This window comes from Dreissena polymorpha, chromosome 15, assembly GCF_020536995.1.
Source record: "Dreissena polymorpha isolate Duluth1 chromosome 15, UMN_Dpol_1.0, whole genome shotgun sequence".
NCBI classification, from domain to species: domain Eukaryota; kingdom Metazoa; phylum Mollusca; class Bivalvia; order Myida; family Dreissenidae; genus Dreissena; species Dreissena polymorpha.
The window spans coordinates 10,040,088-10,054,553 of record NC_068369.1 but is presented as its reverse complement, the minus strand read 5'-3'; the positions used below and the strand labels follow the sequence as shown (position 1 = coordinate 10,054,553).

Sequence of the window (14,466 nt, the reverse complement as noted above, 5' to 3'; positions counted from 1 at the left end):
TTGACAAATGTAAATGCTGTATTTTAGTGTATGAAATTGAAATAATATTGTAAGTGGGTTAAAATGTTTCTGGTGAATCGTTTGTTTGTGTTATATGTTTTGATAAGCGTGTTTCTTTAAAATTCTTTATTCAATGCTTCTAATGTTGGTATGTGGCCTTTTTTGTTCCACTGGCCAGAGGCCAGCGGGGCTTATGTCATGGTCCTGTGTCCGTCGTGCGTCCGTGCGTGCGTGCGTGAACTTTTTCTTTAAACATCTCCTAAACTTCAAGTCCAATTCTGATAAAACTTCCCACAAATTTTCCTGGGGTGAACCTCTTTCAAATTTGTTCAAATTATGCCCCTGGGGTCAAATTTGACCCCGCCCCGGGGTTTAATAAATTGAACATGTGCTTATATAAAGCGTATTTTTTGCAAACTTTAAAAATCTTTCTGTCCATAACCGTTGGGCCTAATGCTGCTTCATTTGGTATGTAGTGACATTTAATAGTTCTCTACTTTGTTTGTTCAAATTATGCCCCTGGGGTCAAATTTGACCCTGCCCCGGAGGTTACAAAAATGAACATATGCTGATATGGAGCCTATTTGTGCATACATTAAAAATCTTTATGTTCTTAACCGTAGGGCCTAGGGCTACCAAATTCGGTATGTAGTGACATCTAATAGTTCTCTAGTTAGCTTGTTCAAATTATGCCCCTGGGGTCAAATTTGACCCTGCCCCGGGGGTCACAAAAATGAACATATGCTTAAATAAGGCCTATTTTGTGCAAACTTAAAAAATCTTTCTGTCCATAACCGTATGGCATAGGGCTACCAAATTTGGTATGTAGTGACATCTTATAGTCCTCTACCAAGTTTGTTCAAATTAAGCCCCTGCGATCAAATTTGACCGTTCCCCAGGGGTCACAAAATTGAACATATGCTTATATTGGGCCTATTTTGTGCAAACTTTAAAAATCTTCCTGTCCATAACCATTGAGCCTATTTCTACCAAAGTTGGTATGCAATAAAATCTTAAAGTTCTCTGCCAAGTTTTTCAAATTATGCCCCTGGGGTCAAATTTGACCCTGCCCCGGGGGTCACAAAAATGAACATATGCTTAAATGAGGCCTATTTTGTGCAAACTTTAAAAATCTTCTTGTTCATAATTATAGAGCCTAGGGCTACTAAATTTGGTATGTTGTGACATCTAATAGTCCTCTATCAAATGTGTTCAAATTATTCCCCTGGGCTCAAATTTTACCCTGCCCCGGGGGTCACAAAACTGAACATATGCTTTTATAAAGCCTCCTTTAAGCAAACTTTAAAAAATCTTCCTGTCCATAACCATTGGGCCTAGGGCTACCAAATTTGGTATGTAGTGACATCTTATAGTTCTCTACCAAGTTTGTTCAAATTATGCCCCAAATTATCCCCTGAACGCTCCCATACAAAAGTTGTTAAAGAAAATTTGATTCGTCAAAACACATGGCCACAGGAAGTCGTTGAACTTTGCATGATTATGCGTTTTTGCTACTTATTCATTATGGGGTGAATACATTTTTTTCTTCTCAAACTAAAAGTTTATCAAAAAGCACTTGGAATAACTTTTTAATTATAAGGGATAAACGCATACATGTCGAGCGTGAAAGGTAGACCAACATGTTAACTATCCATAAATGTTAACCCTTTACCAAACGACACATTTTGGACTGCCCCAAATTGAAAGAGATTGCAGACGAGAAGTAATATTGTAAATGACTATTAATAAATTGGCTGGGTGGGGTAGAAATCATTGTGATAAAAGGAGAAATTGCTCATCATGAGCAATTTCTCCTTTTTGAAACCGGAAGTCATGTTTTCAAAACGAAAACAAACTCTTCAGAAGGAGTTATGGTCTATTGGAAGGTCAAGAATGGCATTTGGTACTGAATCATCCCATATCTACAAAGAAATTAAATTTATAAGCTTTTTTGCCGTTAATATGATAACCCATCAGTTCAAAAGCACGATCGAAAACATTTCTGCATATGCACGGACCAGTCTAAGACGTTGTTTAAATAATTAGTTCCAAGGTCACAACAACAACAACAACAACAAACCTACATGCATGCATTACTTTTTGAAGCATGGGAGATGTTTATCAATTGAAAAATATTATCTATCAATACATGTAAGCAAATGCACAACTATTTATTTTATGTTTTGGAAATCAATGTTAATACAGACCATCAGAAATTGGGTCACGAAGCTGTGGGAAAAAATGTCGATTTTGTTGTTTTCTTCTGATTTTCTTGTAAACATGAGATAAAACCCTGTCATTTAGTGCCATTTTAGATCAGATGATGACTGCTTACAAAGGAATTGAAGTAAGAACATGTGTTATGCATGTTTTTCTTATAAACTGAAAAAAGTCTGGTGTTATTTAATTATGTCGAAAGTGACCATATATCCGGATAAAAATATTTCGGATGACATGTTAATTTAATGTCTTTTTGTTGTGTTTAAACCAGTTTAATAATATCTTATTGATTTGAAAAACACAACTTCCATGAACATAATTATTTCAAGAAAAGTCAATATATGATACTGCATGGTAAACTCAAACTTTCTATCCAAGAGAAGTTGTTGGAATAAATGAAGTGCAATGTTCTTAACTATCGTATATGCTGCTTTTTAATTACTAATGATTCGTTGTTCCATTTGTGAATCGTAACTCATGAATTGTGGATATGATTGTCAATTGCTCAACGAGCCATATATATTTCTGACCATTTTATAATTTTCTTAATATAAGTTATGAATTGATCTAGGAAGTCAAATGTATAACATAATTAAATACATTTATAAATATAAAGAAATAATCTTTAGATTATCATAATATTCTCAGGCCTGTTGGTCTTAGGGATGTGTGGGTTGTTAAATATATTTTGAGATGATTGTTTACAAAGAAAGATGCTACTATTGTATTTGTTATAAATGTGTAAAAGGCTCTAAGAAGGAACCAGAGATGATTAACCCTTTACCAAACACTAACAGGATTTTACGGATTTGTAGCTGACGACTTTATAAATAAGTGTGATAAAAGGAGCAATTTCTCCTTTTATCACAATTCTACCCTACCTGATCATTTCCTTCATAGTCCATTACAATTTAATTGTCGTCTGCAACCTCTTTCAAATTGGGACTGTCCAAAATGTGTCGTTTGGTAAAGTGTTAAGACATTATGATTTCTATGGGTCTTGTGAATCTTTTTCAAATCAAATACAACTTTTTTTAACAAAACCAAGCATTCAATTAAATGTATAGACCTAAAGTGGGAAACCATGACTTCAATTTCTCTAAAGTTTTTTTTATAATAATAGAAAAATCAATTAAGCCATTACTAAAAAAATATGAGATTTTGCGAGTTTGTTTGTAGGCGACTCTAGAAACAGGCCTTCAACCGTTTCTACTTTTCCCACTTTTTCCTACTATTTCATTTCCTTCCTACTTTTTCCTATTTTTGCACTAAAACCTCGTACTATTCCTACTTTTTGCTGGAGAAAAAAACAATTTTTTGTAAGTTGTATTTTCAGAATGTAAAAGCTGTAAAACTGGCAAGTTTCTGTTGAGGAAAGGTGTGGCAAGCAGCTCCAGCCATCTGATGTAAACTCTAGGTTTAAGGGTCTGTATTGGAGTTATTGGTTATATAGGACTGCTAGTTGTTATATGGGAACAACTTCAGAAGCATCCAGAAATACATAATAATATATGGAACCGAATGATGCACTACTGAGGGTATTTGGTTACTTTCAAATGGACAATTCTAACATCAAATATGATAAGCAATAAAACAATATGATCAGGTGGCCAGACATTCTGGTAAACAGGGAAAATTATCAGGTAAAAAAATCCCTGAAGAGAAAAATTAGGCAAAAAAAACCAGGGAATTATCAGGGAATTATACAAAAATTGGACCACTGGTTTTTTCTCTTCTTGACATTGAATAGATCTAAATCATCAAACATCTCAGTCATTGTGCAAGCTTGAACATTTATATTTGCCTTTAAAATGTTCTGGTTCGAACATTTATATTTGCCTTTAAAATGTTCTGGTTCATCTGCAAATGTAACAAGTAACAATAGACACACATTTTTGTGCCCACTATGAAGATTCTTTCCATCAAAGTTTTAACAGAGATTATTATAACTAATTATGTGTTTGTGTGTTTGACATTTGAACGTAACCAATATTGTAAAGCTATGACCAGCACATGATGTTAAGACTGTAAGCATCAGATGGCTGCACCTTTCAACTACAGAAGCTTGGCATGTAACAGCATCTAAGATACCTTTCGGAATGTGAGAATAATCATCTGTAAAGGTAAGAGTTGGTTTACACAGATAAATGAGATGTGGATATCCTTCCTATTAATTCTTTTTATATACGCCCGAAGGGTCGTATTATGTTATGAGGCGTGCGTCCTGCCGTCCGTTAGCAAATTCTTGTGTGCACTAGATCTCAAAAACTGTACAATGGATTTTCACCAAACCTCACACAAATGATAACCATGATATGTAGTTGTGCATGAAGTAAAAAAATATCCGATCGGATATGTAACCCCAGAGTTATCTGCCCTTGACTATACAAAATACCATGCATATCGAGTACATAGTTTGTGTGCACTAGATCTCCAATACTATACAATAGTGTTTAGCTCCACTGGCTGAAAGCCAGCGGGGCGTATGTCATGGCCCGATGTCTGACGTGTGTCCGTGCGTTAACTTTTCCTAAAAAGATCTCATAATCTACTGATCCAATTTGGATGAAACTTCACACGAATGTTCCTGGGGTCAACCTGTTTTAAATTTGTTCAAATAATGCATCTGGGGTCAAAATTGACCCTGCCCAAGGGGTCACAAAATTGAAAATAGGCCAAAATAGGGCCTATTTTGTGAAAACTTACAAAATAAGAAGTATAAAAGCTTACTATGTTTTCATAATGTTCTTTAATTTTAAGTTTTTATGCAAATGAAGAAATAAAAAAAATGCGTGTGGGGTTGCTTGCGTGTTGGTGCTCTTCCTCGTTTTACAACCAAAACAGACTTGTTTCGCTGAAATGGTGAAAGTTTAAACCTCGACGATATTCTACTAGCATTTTCGCCGTTCACAATAAAGCACAGGAGGGAAGCCGATAGTATTTCTTATATACATATGCTATAATAGAAACAAGAAGTGCAACTTCATTTACCGTAAAACTACACCATCTTTACTGTAAACCATGTAACTTGAACACTTTTTAACGAATCAACTACACACCGGTTGTTTTCGAAAGCTAATAAAATAATTTATCAGGAAAAATTAGCATCAGTACCCTTGATTCAGCAGTATTTCGATATTTCGGTATTTCAACTTGACACCACTTATAAAACTTCCGTGTTTAAGGTTTCACATTGTTAAATACGCGGGTATATCATAAATAAAATCGCCTGTTAAGGAATGTGAACTAGATGTATTTAACATGTTCAAATGGCGACACATGAACGATTATTTGTGTTCGGGATATGTATGCATATATTCTTGTTAACAGAAGGTAATTTACGTTTTATATGTTACATGTGTTTTTGTATAGTTTAGCTGTGGTGTTTCACTGACGAAAATTAACTTTCGAAAACAAACAGTGTGTGGTTTATTTGTTAAAAATTGTTCGAGTTACATGGTTTACAGTGAAGATGGTGTAGTTTAACGGCAAATGAAGTTGCACTCCTTGTTTTTATTATAGCATACGTATATAAAAATACTATGGGCTTCCCTCCTGTGCAATAAAGCAGGTCTTCAGAGCGAGTCATTTCGTAATTCGGTAAAGGTGGTACAATCTTGACAAGAGTTAATTGTTAGTGAAACGCATCAAATTGACCTACAGTTATACACTAAATAAGTGTAGCGCGTATGCTAATTTGAATTGCCATAAGCATTCGTCCGTTATCAAAATGTATGCAAACACTAAATTAATCAAAGTTGTAGAATTAAGTTTCAAACTTAAAGGATCATCTTTTTAATGTGTGTTGAATTTTCTTATATACATATTCTTTTATAGCATATGTATATAAAAATACTATGGGCATCCGTCCTGTGGTTGTAACACTTATCATTTGTGATCATTATTCAGACACAGAAGACGCATTGTTTTTCCTTGACTTGTCAGTGGATACTTTTAATGTCTAACTGTTATTTCACTCAGTATAACGTCGTCCTATACATGCCTTCATTGATATTATTGATGTTATGACGAGGCAATAACTCAGTTACCCGCCATTTGAATATTATACATATATATTGTTCCATGTATTTATTCATAGTATATTTAACAAATCTTCGAAAAGTGTACAACAGTTCACGATACATGTTATGTGTGTGGCTACAATTCTGTTTTATAAAGAAACATTCAACCACCAGAAACATGATCAGGTATACAAATTCGAAAGTATTAACACATTGGTATGCAGGTTCTTTAACAAAATGGGGCTTAAACCAGTTATTATAATATTTATTATTATGTATGGGTAAATATATATTATCAAGGTAATATCAATATGGTTAACGTTCGAATATTTATCACACTGTCAAAGAATGCGACACAACCAATCAGAACATTCCATGCAATAGTCCCCTTATAATTTAGTTGAGTTATTATTTTATGGCATTAGGATTATTGCACCGCTTAAAGCCTCTATTACGCTCAAAATCAACGAGTTTTTCGTAAAATACAGTCCAAAATCAGTGTTCCTTATGGCAATTGCCGAAATTTCAACGCCAGATGTGGTCTGGTACAATATATGTTTGTAGATACAAAATGCTTGTTTTGTATTATTGTTTTGCATATTTAATTCCATTTTAATTTCCCGCAACGATATCTATTAATAAAACACATGAACACTAACATGGTACCATTTTAGTGTTCGTGTGTCGTATGAATATATATATATTCGCGGAAAATTAAAATGTAATTTGTCACAAATAAATAAAAACGAACATTTTTTATCTACAAAAATCTATGTAATCATACCACATCTAGCGTTAAAATTGTGGCTATCGCTATAAGGAACACTGTTTGTTGATGTGTTACCCTTATTTTACGAAATACTTTACGAAATTTTCGTTGATTTTGAGCGTTATATAGGCTTTAAACGCAAACATAGAAGTTAACCATAACCGAGCCCATACAAAAATGACACATATTCAAATACACACAAATTGTATAAGTTATTGTAGGACACACGCGTCATGTATCGAACTTCTGCATAGCTGGCCTTACTTTACTTCATCATTCAGTTGATTAAAATCTTGAGGACCAAAAATGATACAAAATAATGTGCATTTACAAACTTGTTTTTGTTTTTATACTGGCTACGGCAACAGTAACTGGTAAATAAATGTTTGTTTTTTTTACAAATGATTATGTCTAAGGTTGTTGAAATACCTAAATTTAGTGTGTTTTAAAGATTATAATGATGCGACGATACGGTAGTTTTATCTAAAATAATAATTATGTCGTAGATAAGTACAGGTAAAGTAAATTATTCGGTAATATTCTCAAAAATGTTCTTGATTATGCAAATTAGTGAACATATGTGACAATATACTAAGCCCATACTTAAATTGATATATGTCAACCTTTGTTTGACGTATTAAATACCTCTACGTACATGTATGCGTGTATACATGGTTAAAGTGTGGTGGATTACATTATAAATACTGCTCGCATCTTTATTTAAACTACAGTTGCATCCCCACGGAATACATTTAAATATTACTGCGTGGTTTATTTATGACAAGGGACCAATTTACCAACACCAAGATCACTCTGGATCAGCAGACGATTTATTTCATAAATCAATCTCTGGGTTAATGGTCGCCATCTTTCGAACTACTTTAAAAAGTACAACAACAACAATAACAGTAGAAGACAAGTTTAATTGCGAAAAGTTGAAAAATTGAGTACATGTGTCACGGTTGTTGAGTGAAATAGTGTTATTCTCAACTGTGTATGAAGCATGTGAACTGGTAGTGGAATAACCGAATTGTTGGTGGAAATGGAATTTAGAAATATATCTAATAATTCATCATCGTGTAGAATTATCATCAGCATCATTTCTGTGGAACATTGCACTATTCAAAATACAAGTGTTTCATAGATATGGTGCTTTTGACATAGTTCACTAACCATCAAGACTGAAATGATTCATGCACACAGGTAAAGTAAATAATTGAATTTGTGCAGAATGTTTATTTTTTACAAATTATTATTTAATTTGACCAATTTATTTTAGATTGATTGCACTGAAACTCAAAGTCTAAAGCTTATTAAGACACTTTAGCCAGTTTTCTGAGAAGAAACAATACTTGTTTAGAGTATAGCAGGCTCATGCGGCCTCTGGTTTATTTATTTGGCCTCGGCCTTTAACCTGGGTCGCTTTGATTTCAGGTGTTTAGCCCCCATATCAACAAGGCTCTTGACCCTATATGTAGTTATTCATATTGTTTAAAGATTTTGAGAACCCTCACTCGGTGCCAGTGATGATAAAACAGGGACCTTCTTATAGCTAGATGAATGCATCAAATATGCCAGCAACACTTTATAATCAATAACTTTATAATTGATGATTCTGTTCTTTTAACTACATTACTAATTTACCAAAACAATGTGAAACACATTTTTATGCCCCCAAAGGAGGGCATATAGTGATCGCACTGTCCGTCTGTCTATCCGTAACACTTTGCATTTAGGTTTCGAAAAAATGCTCATAACTTCTATGACGCTTCAGATGTAACATTCATATTTGGTATGCATGTGTATATGGACAAGGCCTTCCCATACACACACAAATTTTGACCCCTTTGACCTTGAACTTAGGGTCGGCGTTTAGGTTTTGAAAAATGCTCATAACTTCTATTAAAGCGTTTATCGGGGGCATATGTCATCCTACGGAGACAGCTCTTGTTTTTGCTACTGTCCTCTGCACATTAACCATGATATATCTGCATATATGCATCCAACCAAATCAGTAAAACTATTTGTCACTTAATTACAGTAAACTTATTGCATGTTAACTTTTAAACAATATTTATATACATGTATATATAATTATATATAACAGATCTTGAAAAAAACACACACCAAACTTCAAATTGTTTTAATAAATTATAGGCTTTAATTGGTATTGTGACATTGACACCACTCATGCATGCGACTATACAATTATACAACTATGGAACACATTATTTATGAGAAATTCCAATACATCAACATATCGTCTCAGATTTAAGGCAGATAATCTAGTTATTTTTTGCTGCCATTTTTACTATTACACATATTTTCATTTTATGTTATGATGCATTGATCTTGTTTCTAAATTAACCAAGCAATCATGTTAAACTTTTGAAGAAAGATGTTGTCTGATAAATATAGAAAATATAATCACTACAAAGTGAACAAAATTCAGTTGAATACTGTGACCAACAAAGATTTGCCAAAGAGCAATTTAGATCATGATTTAAGTTAAATACAAGTAATATGAAAGTCTGCCTATTGGATCCCAGTTAAGACTTATTTGTCAAATCTGCACATTAATTTTCCCTTAGCCATGTAGAATTGGGGACTAAATACCATCAAGTCATGTAAAAAGGAGCTGGGTATAGCACGCTGCTATTGATCTCTTGAGCTTTCACACGAATTTTACGGGCAATTTTCATACAACAAATGATATTATATAGTGTAATGATAAAGCATTATGAGCACAAATTATACCTCTTACTAGTGGCGCAAAAATCATTTAAGTGTCACATTTCAAAAGAAAATTTATATAAAAAGGTATTATTAATTGTTAAAACGTTATAAAAGGTTATTTCAATTCACAAAAGCATTTAATTACAAGAACAAGTGCATTTTATGTCCATTACAATACGTAACAGTATTGGCATTGTATTTATCTGCATTTGATGTGCATTTAATACACTTAAAAATGCAGACAAGACACACTTCTAACAGAAACAAATGTATTTTTTTCTGCATTTTTCCAGCATTAATACTCTTCAAGTGTATTTTTTATCATCCCAAATACACTTTACCAGGAAAAAGGTATGTTAAAATGCATTTTTAGTTTGTTTTAAGTATATTTTCAAATGCATTAAGACACTCTTTTCTTTTGCAAAAAATGTTGAACAAAAACTTGAAAATATTTAATATACTAAAGTGTAGTAATAATTAAAGTTTTGTATGAGCATCAAAAACAGTGTCAAATTCATACCAGTGCCTATTTAGTAGCAGTAGGCCCTTATATGGTCTACTTGTGATAGAAATAATGCATTTTGTATAATACAACATACATAAATTAAAAAATATAGCTGCCCATACAGTTCAATACAATGTTCAATTAACTACACTATGCAAAGTTGAAATATGACATCAAGCTTGGAATAATCTTTTCAATAATGAATAATATGCTGTTTTAATTTATAAGTGAAATAGACACTTGCATATAAAAACTGATTTTACATCAAAACTAAATGTTTAATTTGATTTTTAGCTCCACTGGCCAAAGGTCCTGTGTCCATCGTGCATCCATGCATAAACTTTTCCTTTAAACATCTTCTCCTAAACTACTGGTCCAATTCTGATGAAATTTCTTAGGAATGTTCCTGGGGTGAACCTCTTTCAAATTTGTTCAAATTATGCCCCTGGGGTCAAATTTGACTCTGCCCTGGGGGTCACAAAATTGAAAATCTGCATAAATAAGGCCTATTTTGTGAAAACTTTCAAAATCTCCCGTCCATAACCATTGGGCCTAGGGCTATCAAATTTGGTATGTAGACACATCTAATAGTCCTCTACCAAATTTGTTCAAATTATACCCCTGGGGTCAAATTTGACCCTGCCCCGGGGGTCACAAAATTGAACATATGCTTATATAGGGTATATTTGGTGAAAACTTTACAAATCTTCTCGTCCATAACCATTGGGCCTAGGGCTACCAAATTTGGTATGTAGTGGCATCTTATAGTCCTCTACCAAATTTGTTCAAATTATGCCCCTGGGGTCAAGTTTGACACTGCCCCGAGGGTCACAAAATTGAACATATGCTTATATAAGGCCTATTTTGTGAAAACTTCAAAAAAAATCTTGTCCATAACAATCCGGCCTAGGGCTATCAAATTTGGTATATAGTGACATCTAATAGTCCTCTACCAAATTTGTTCAAATTTAATCCCTTGGGTCAAATTTGACCCTGCCCCGGGGGTCACAAAATTGAACATATGCTTATATAATGCTTATTTTGTGATAACTTAAAAAAAAATCTTGTCCATAACCATTAGGCCTAGGGCTACACAATTTGGTATGTAGTGACATTGTATAGTCCTCTACTTAGTTTGTTCAAATTATGCCCCAGGGGTCAAATTTGACCCTGCCCCGGGGGCCACAAAATCAATTATATGCTTATATAGTGCCTATTTTGTGAAAATTTTAAAACTCTTCTTGTCCTTAACCATAGGGCATAGGGCTACCAAATTTGGTATGTAGTGACATGTTATAGTTCTCTACCAAGTTTGTTCAAATTATGCCCCTTGGGTCAAATTTGACCCTGCCCGGGGTCACAAAACTGAACATACACTTACATGGGGCCTATTTTGTGAAAACTTTAAAAATCTTGTTGTCCATAACCATTGGGCCTAGGGCTACCAAATTTGGTATGTAGTGACATCTAATAAACCTCTACCGAATTTGTTCAAATAATGCCTCTGGGGTCAACTTTGACCCTGCCCCGGGGGGTCACAAAATTGAATAAACGCTTTTAAAGCGCCTATTTTGTGAAATCTTTAAAAATCTTCTTGTCGAAAACCATTTGGACTATGGCTACCAAATTTGGTATGCAGTAACATCTTATAGTCCTCTACCAAGTTTGTTCAAATTATGCCCTTTGGGTCAAATTTGATCCTGTCCCGCATGTCGCAAAATTGAACATTATATATGCTTATATCTTGCTTATTTTGTGAAAACTTTAAAAATATTCTTGTCCTTAACTCTAGGACCTAGGGCTACCACATTTTGTATGTAGTGAGATATAGTAGTCCTCTACAAAATTTGCTCAAATTATGCCCCTGGGGTTAAATTTGACCCAGCCCAGAAGGTCACAAAAGTGTACATGTGCTTGAATAGGGCCAATATTTAAGTATTTGCACATGCAGAGAAATTTGTTTCAGCCTTTTTTCAGCAGTGGAGCGATACAGGGCCATCATGGCCCTCTTGTTTAAATACTCAAAAAATGAAACCGGTTTCATGCTTGCATGAACACAGTTTATATATGCTGTCAGAATTATAAAATATGCAATTACTATAAATACAAATGCCAGGGAAAAGTGCTTTTTGTACTAAAAAATTCGAATGAATATTACAATAATACATTCTGAATACTTTAGTATGTAATTAACAGTTTTGTCTGAAAAAATCACTAATTTTTATATATTTATTCAAAGTCACATAAATCATATTTCAAAAACACATAATTACTTCAAATCCTTTCACACAATACTGAAAAAAATGCACAGTTTCTGATTGTTATTGATTCTTTATTAATTTATACATGTACCATTTTTTAATCTTGATGCATCCTCAATTGTATAATGCACATCTTAATCTGTTTTAACAATTATAATATAAAAATTAAGGCTGACTCAGTAAAATAATAATCCATGATTTCTGCAGTACTTGCAGACAAACTAGGAATACTGCTGTGATATCATCTATCTATCTAATGGGATATTAATTTGGCTTCAATACAAAAAAATCAAAGCATACACATGTATATAATGTGTGTATATATATATATATATATATATATATATATATATATATATATATATATATATATATATATATATATATATATATATATATATATATATATATATATATATATACTTGTAAAACTAAAAATTAAATATGTATGTTTCTATTACATCATTTAGGACTTTAATTTTCAGACAAAGTAGAGTGAAGCTTAAAACAGTATCCAATTGTAACAGTCAATTTTGGGAAAATCAACCTTATAATTATTTTCTGTGATGGTCAATGTCATAATTGGTATAAAATGTATATTGAACTGGAAGTTTTCTTTATTTTAAATGATAACATTTGCTAGGTCAGCCATAATTGTCACAATCAAGTGGTCTTTTTACATTGTAGTTTTCTCACTGACTATGGGTTTGTTCTGAGAATGAGCCACACAAAGTATCGTTGGGGAGATGAGTTGTCAATTTTATGTTTATCAGTCTTTCATAATCCTTTTCATATACCTGTAAAAGGTGAATTTGTAACTAATAATCACACAATATGCACAATTAAAATTGTATGCATTTAGATTTATTTAGTACTGCACATTAATCATTTTCCAAAAATATGTAGCAACATTATATTATATAATGCTGCAATACTAAAGTAATTTACTAATTAAAGGTCGCTGATGTGTAATGGATGTGGTGTCCACCTAATGATCTGGAGGTCACTGGTTTGATCCCCAGTGTGGAAGCATTCTTAACAAATCTCCAAGAGACACCCAAGTACTGGTTCTAGGCCCAGGAAACGAACTCAAGAGCATTTCACGTACATGTATGTAGTTAGTACTTTAAATTTAATCGAACTAAAAATTGGATAAAAATTAAAAACTGAAACCCTTATTAATACATTTTATTTTGAATCAAACAAATGTGGAAATTCATTAAAAATAATGAGAAAAATTTAAAAATTCTACTTTAAAGTAATCATGATAATTTAGATTATTTTCAGAATATTTAATGATGATAATGATACAATCATATATTACCTAAATGATAAAAATAAACATGTAATGTTAATTTATGAAAAAAAACGTTTTAATTTTATCAATATCATGGTAATTACAACTAGATACAGGCGATTAGATCAGAAACGTGCATTAATTATATTAATGATCAACCCAGACATTTGTAGTGATTTATGGTCACTATTTTGATTAATGTTCCATACATGACCTGTCATAAAAGGTATTTTTTAGCCAGTACTACAATCGGCAATGATAGTCTGTATTGCATACATATTCCACCGTCTATTATCGATTCGCTTCCTCAAACTGAACAAATATTTAATGTTTACATCGCGAAACGTAATGCATCTAGTTTCACTTTCGGTTTGGTTGGTTTTGTAAACACCGTAATTTCATCTTAAAAATTGGATGATAAGGTGATTAAATAATAATGGAAAAGTAAACCACTTGGATAATAGGTCAAAATGCAACACAAATGAACGTTAATAGTGCTCTTAATATCAAAGTTTCGGTAAAAAGTTTGGCGCTAGTTCAACGCGCATCCTATACAGCCTCATAACAATAGACTGACAACCTTTTGGGTAGTAAAGTAGTAATACAAGGCAATATGGCGACCGTTAGCCACGAGGCCTATCTTACGGAGGAATCCA

General features: G+C 33.0%; 2 protein-coding genes across 7 annotated transcripts in view; both read left to right on the top strand.

Moving 5' to 3' along the window:
- The window catches only part of LOC127860137 (uncharacterized), a 355,128-nt gene that overhangs the window by 55,371 nt on the left and 285,291 nt on the right, over positions 1 to 14,466 (top strand). The window lies entirely within an intron of this gene.
- LOC127860164 (protein CDV3 homolog) overlaps positions 1 to 14,466 on the top strand; it is a 337,157-nt gene that overhangs the window by 105,699 nt on the left and 216,992 nt on the right. The window lies entirely within an intron of this gene.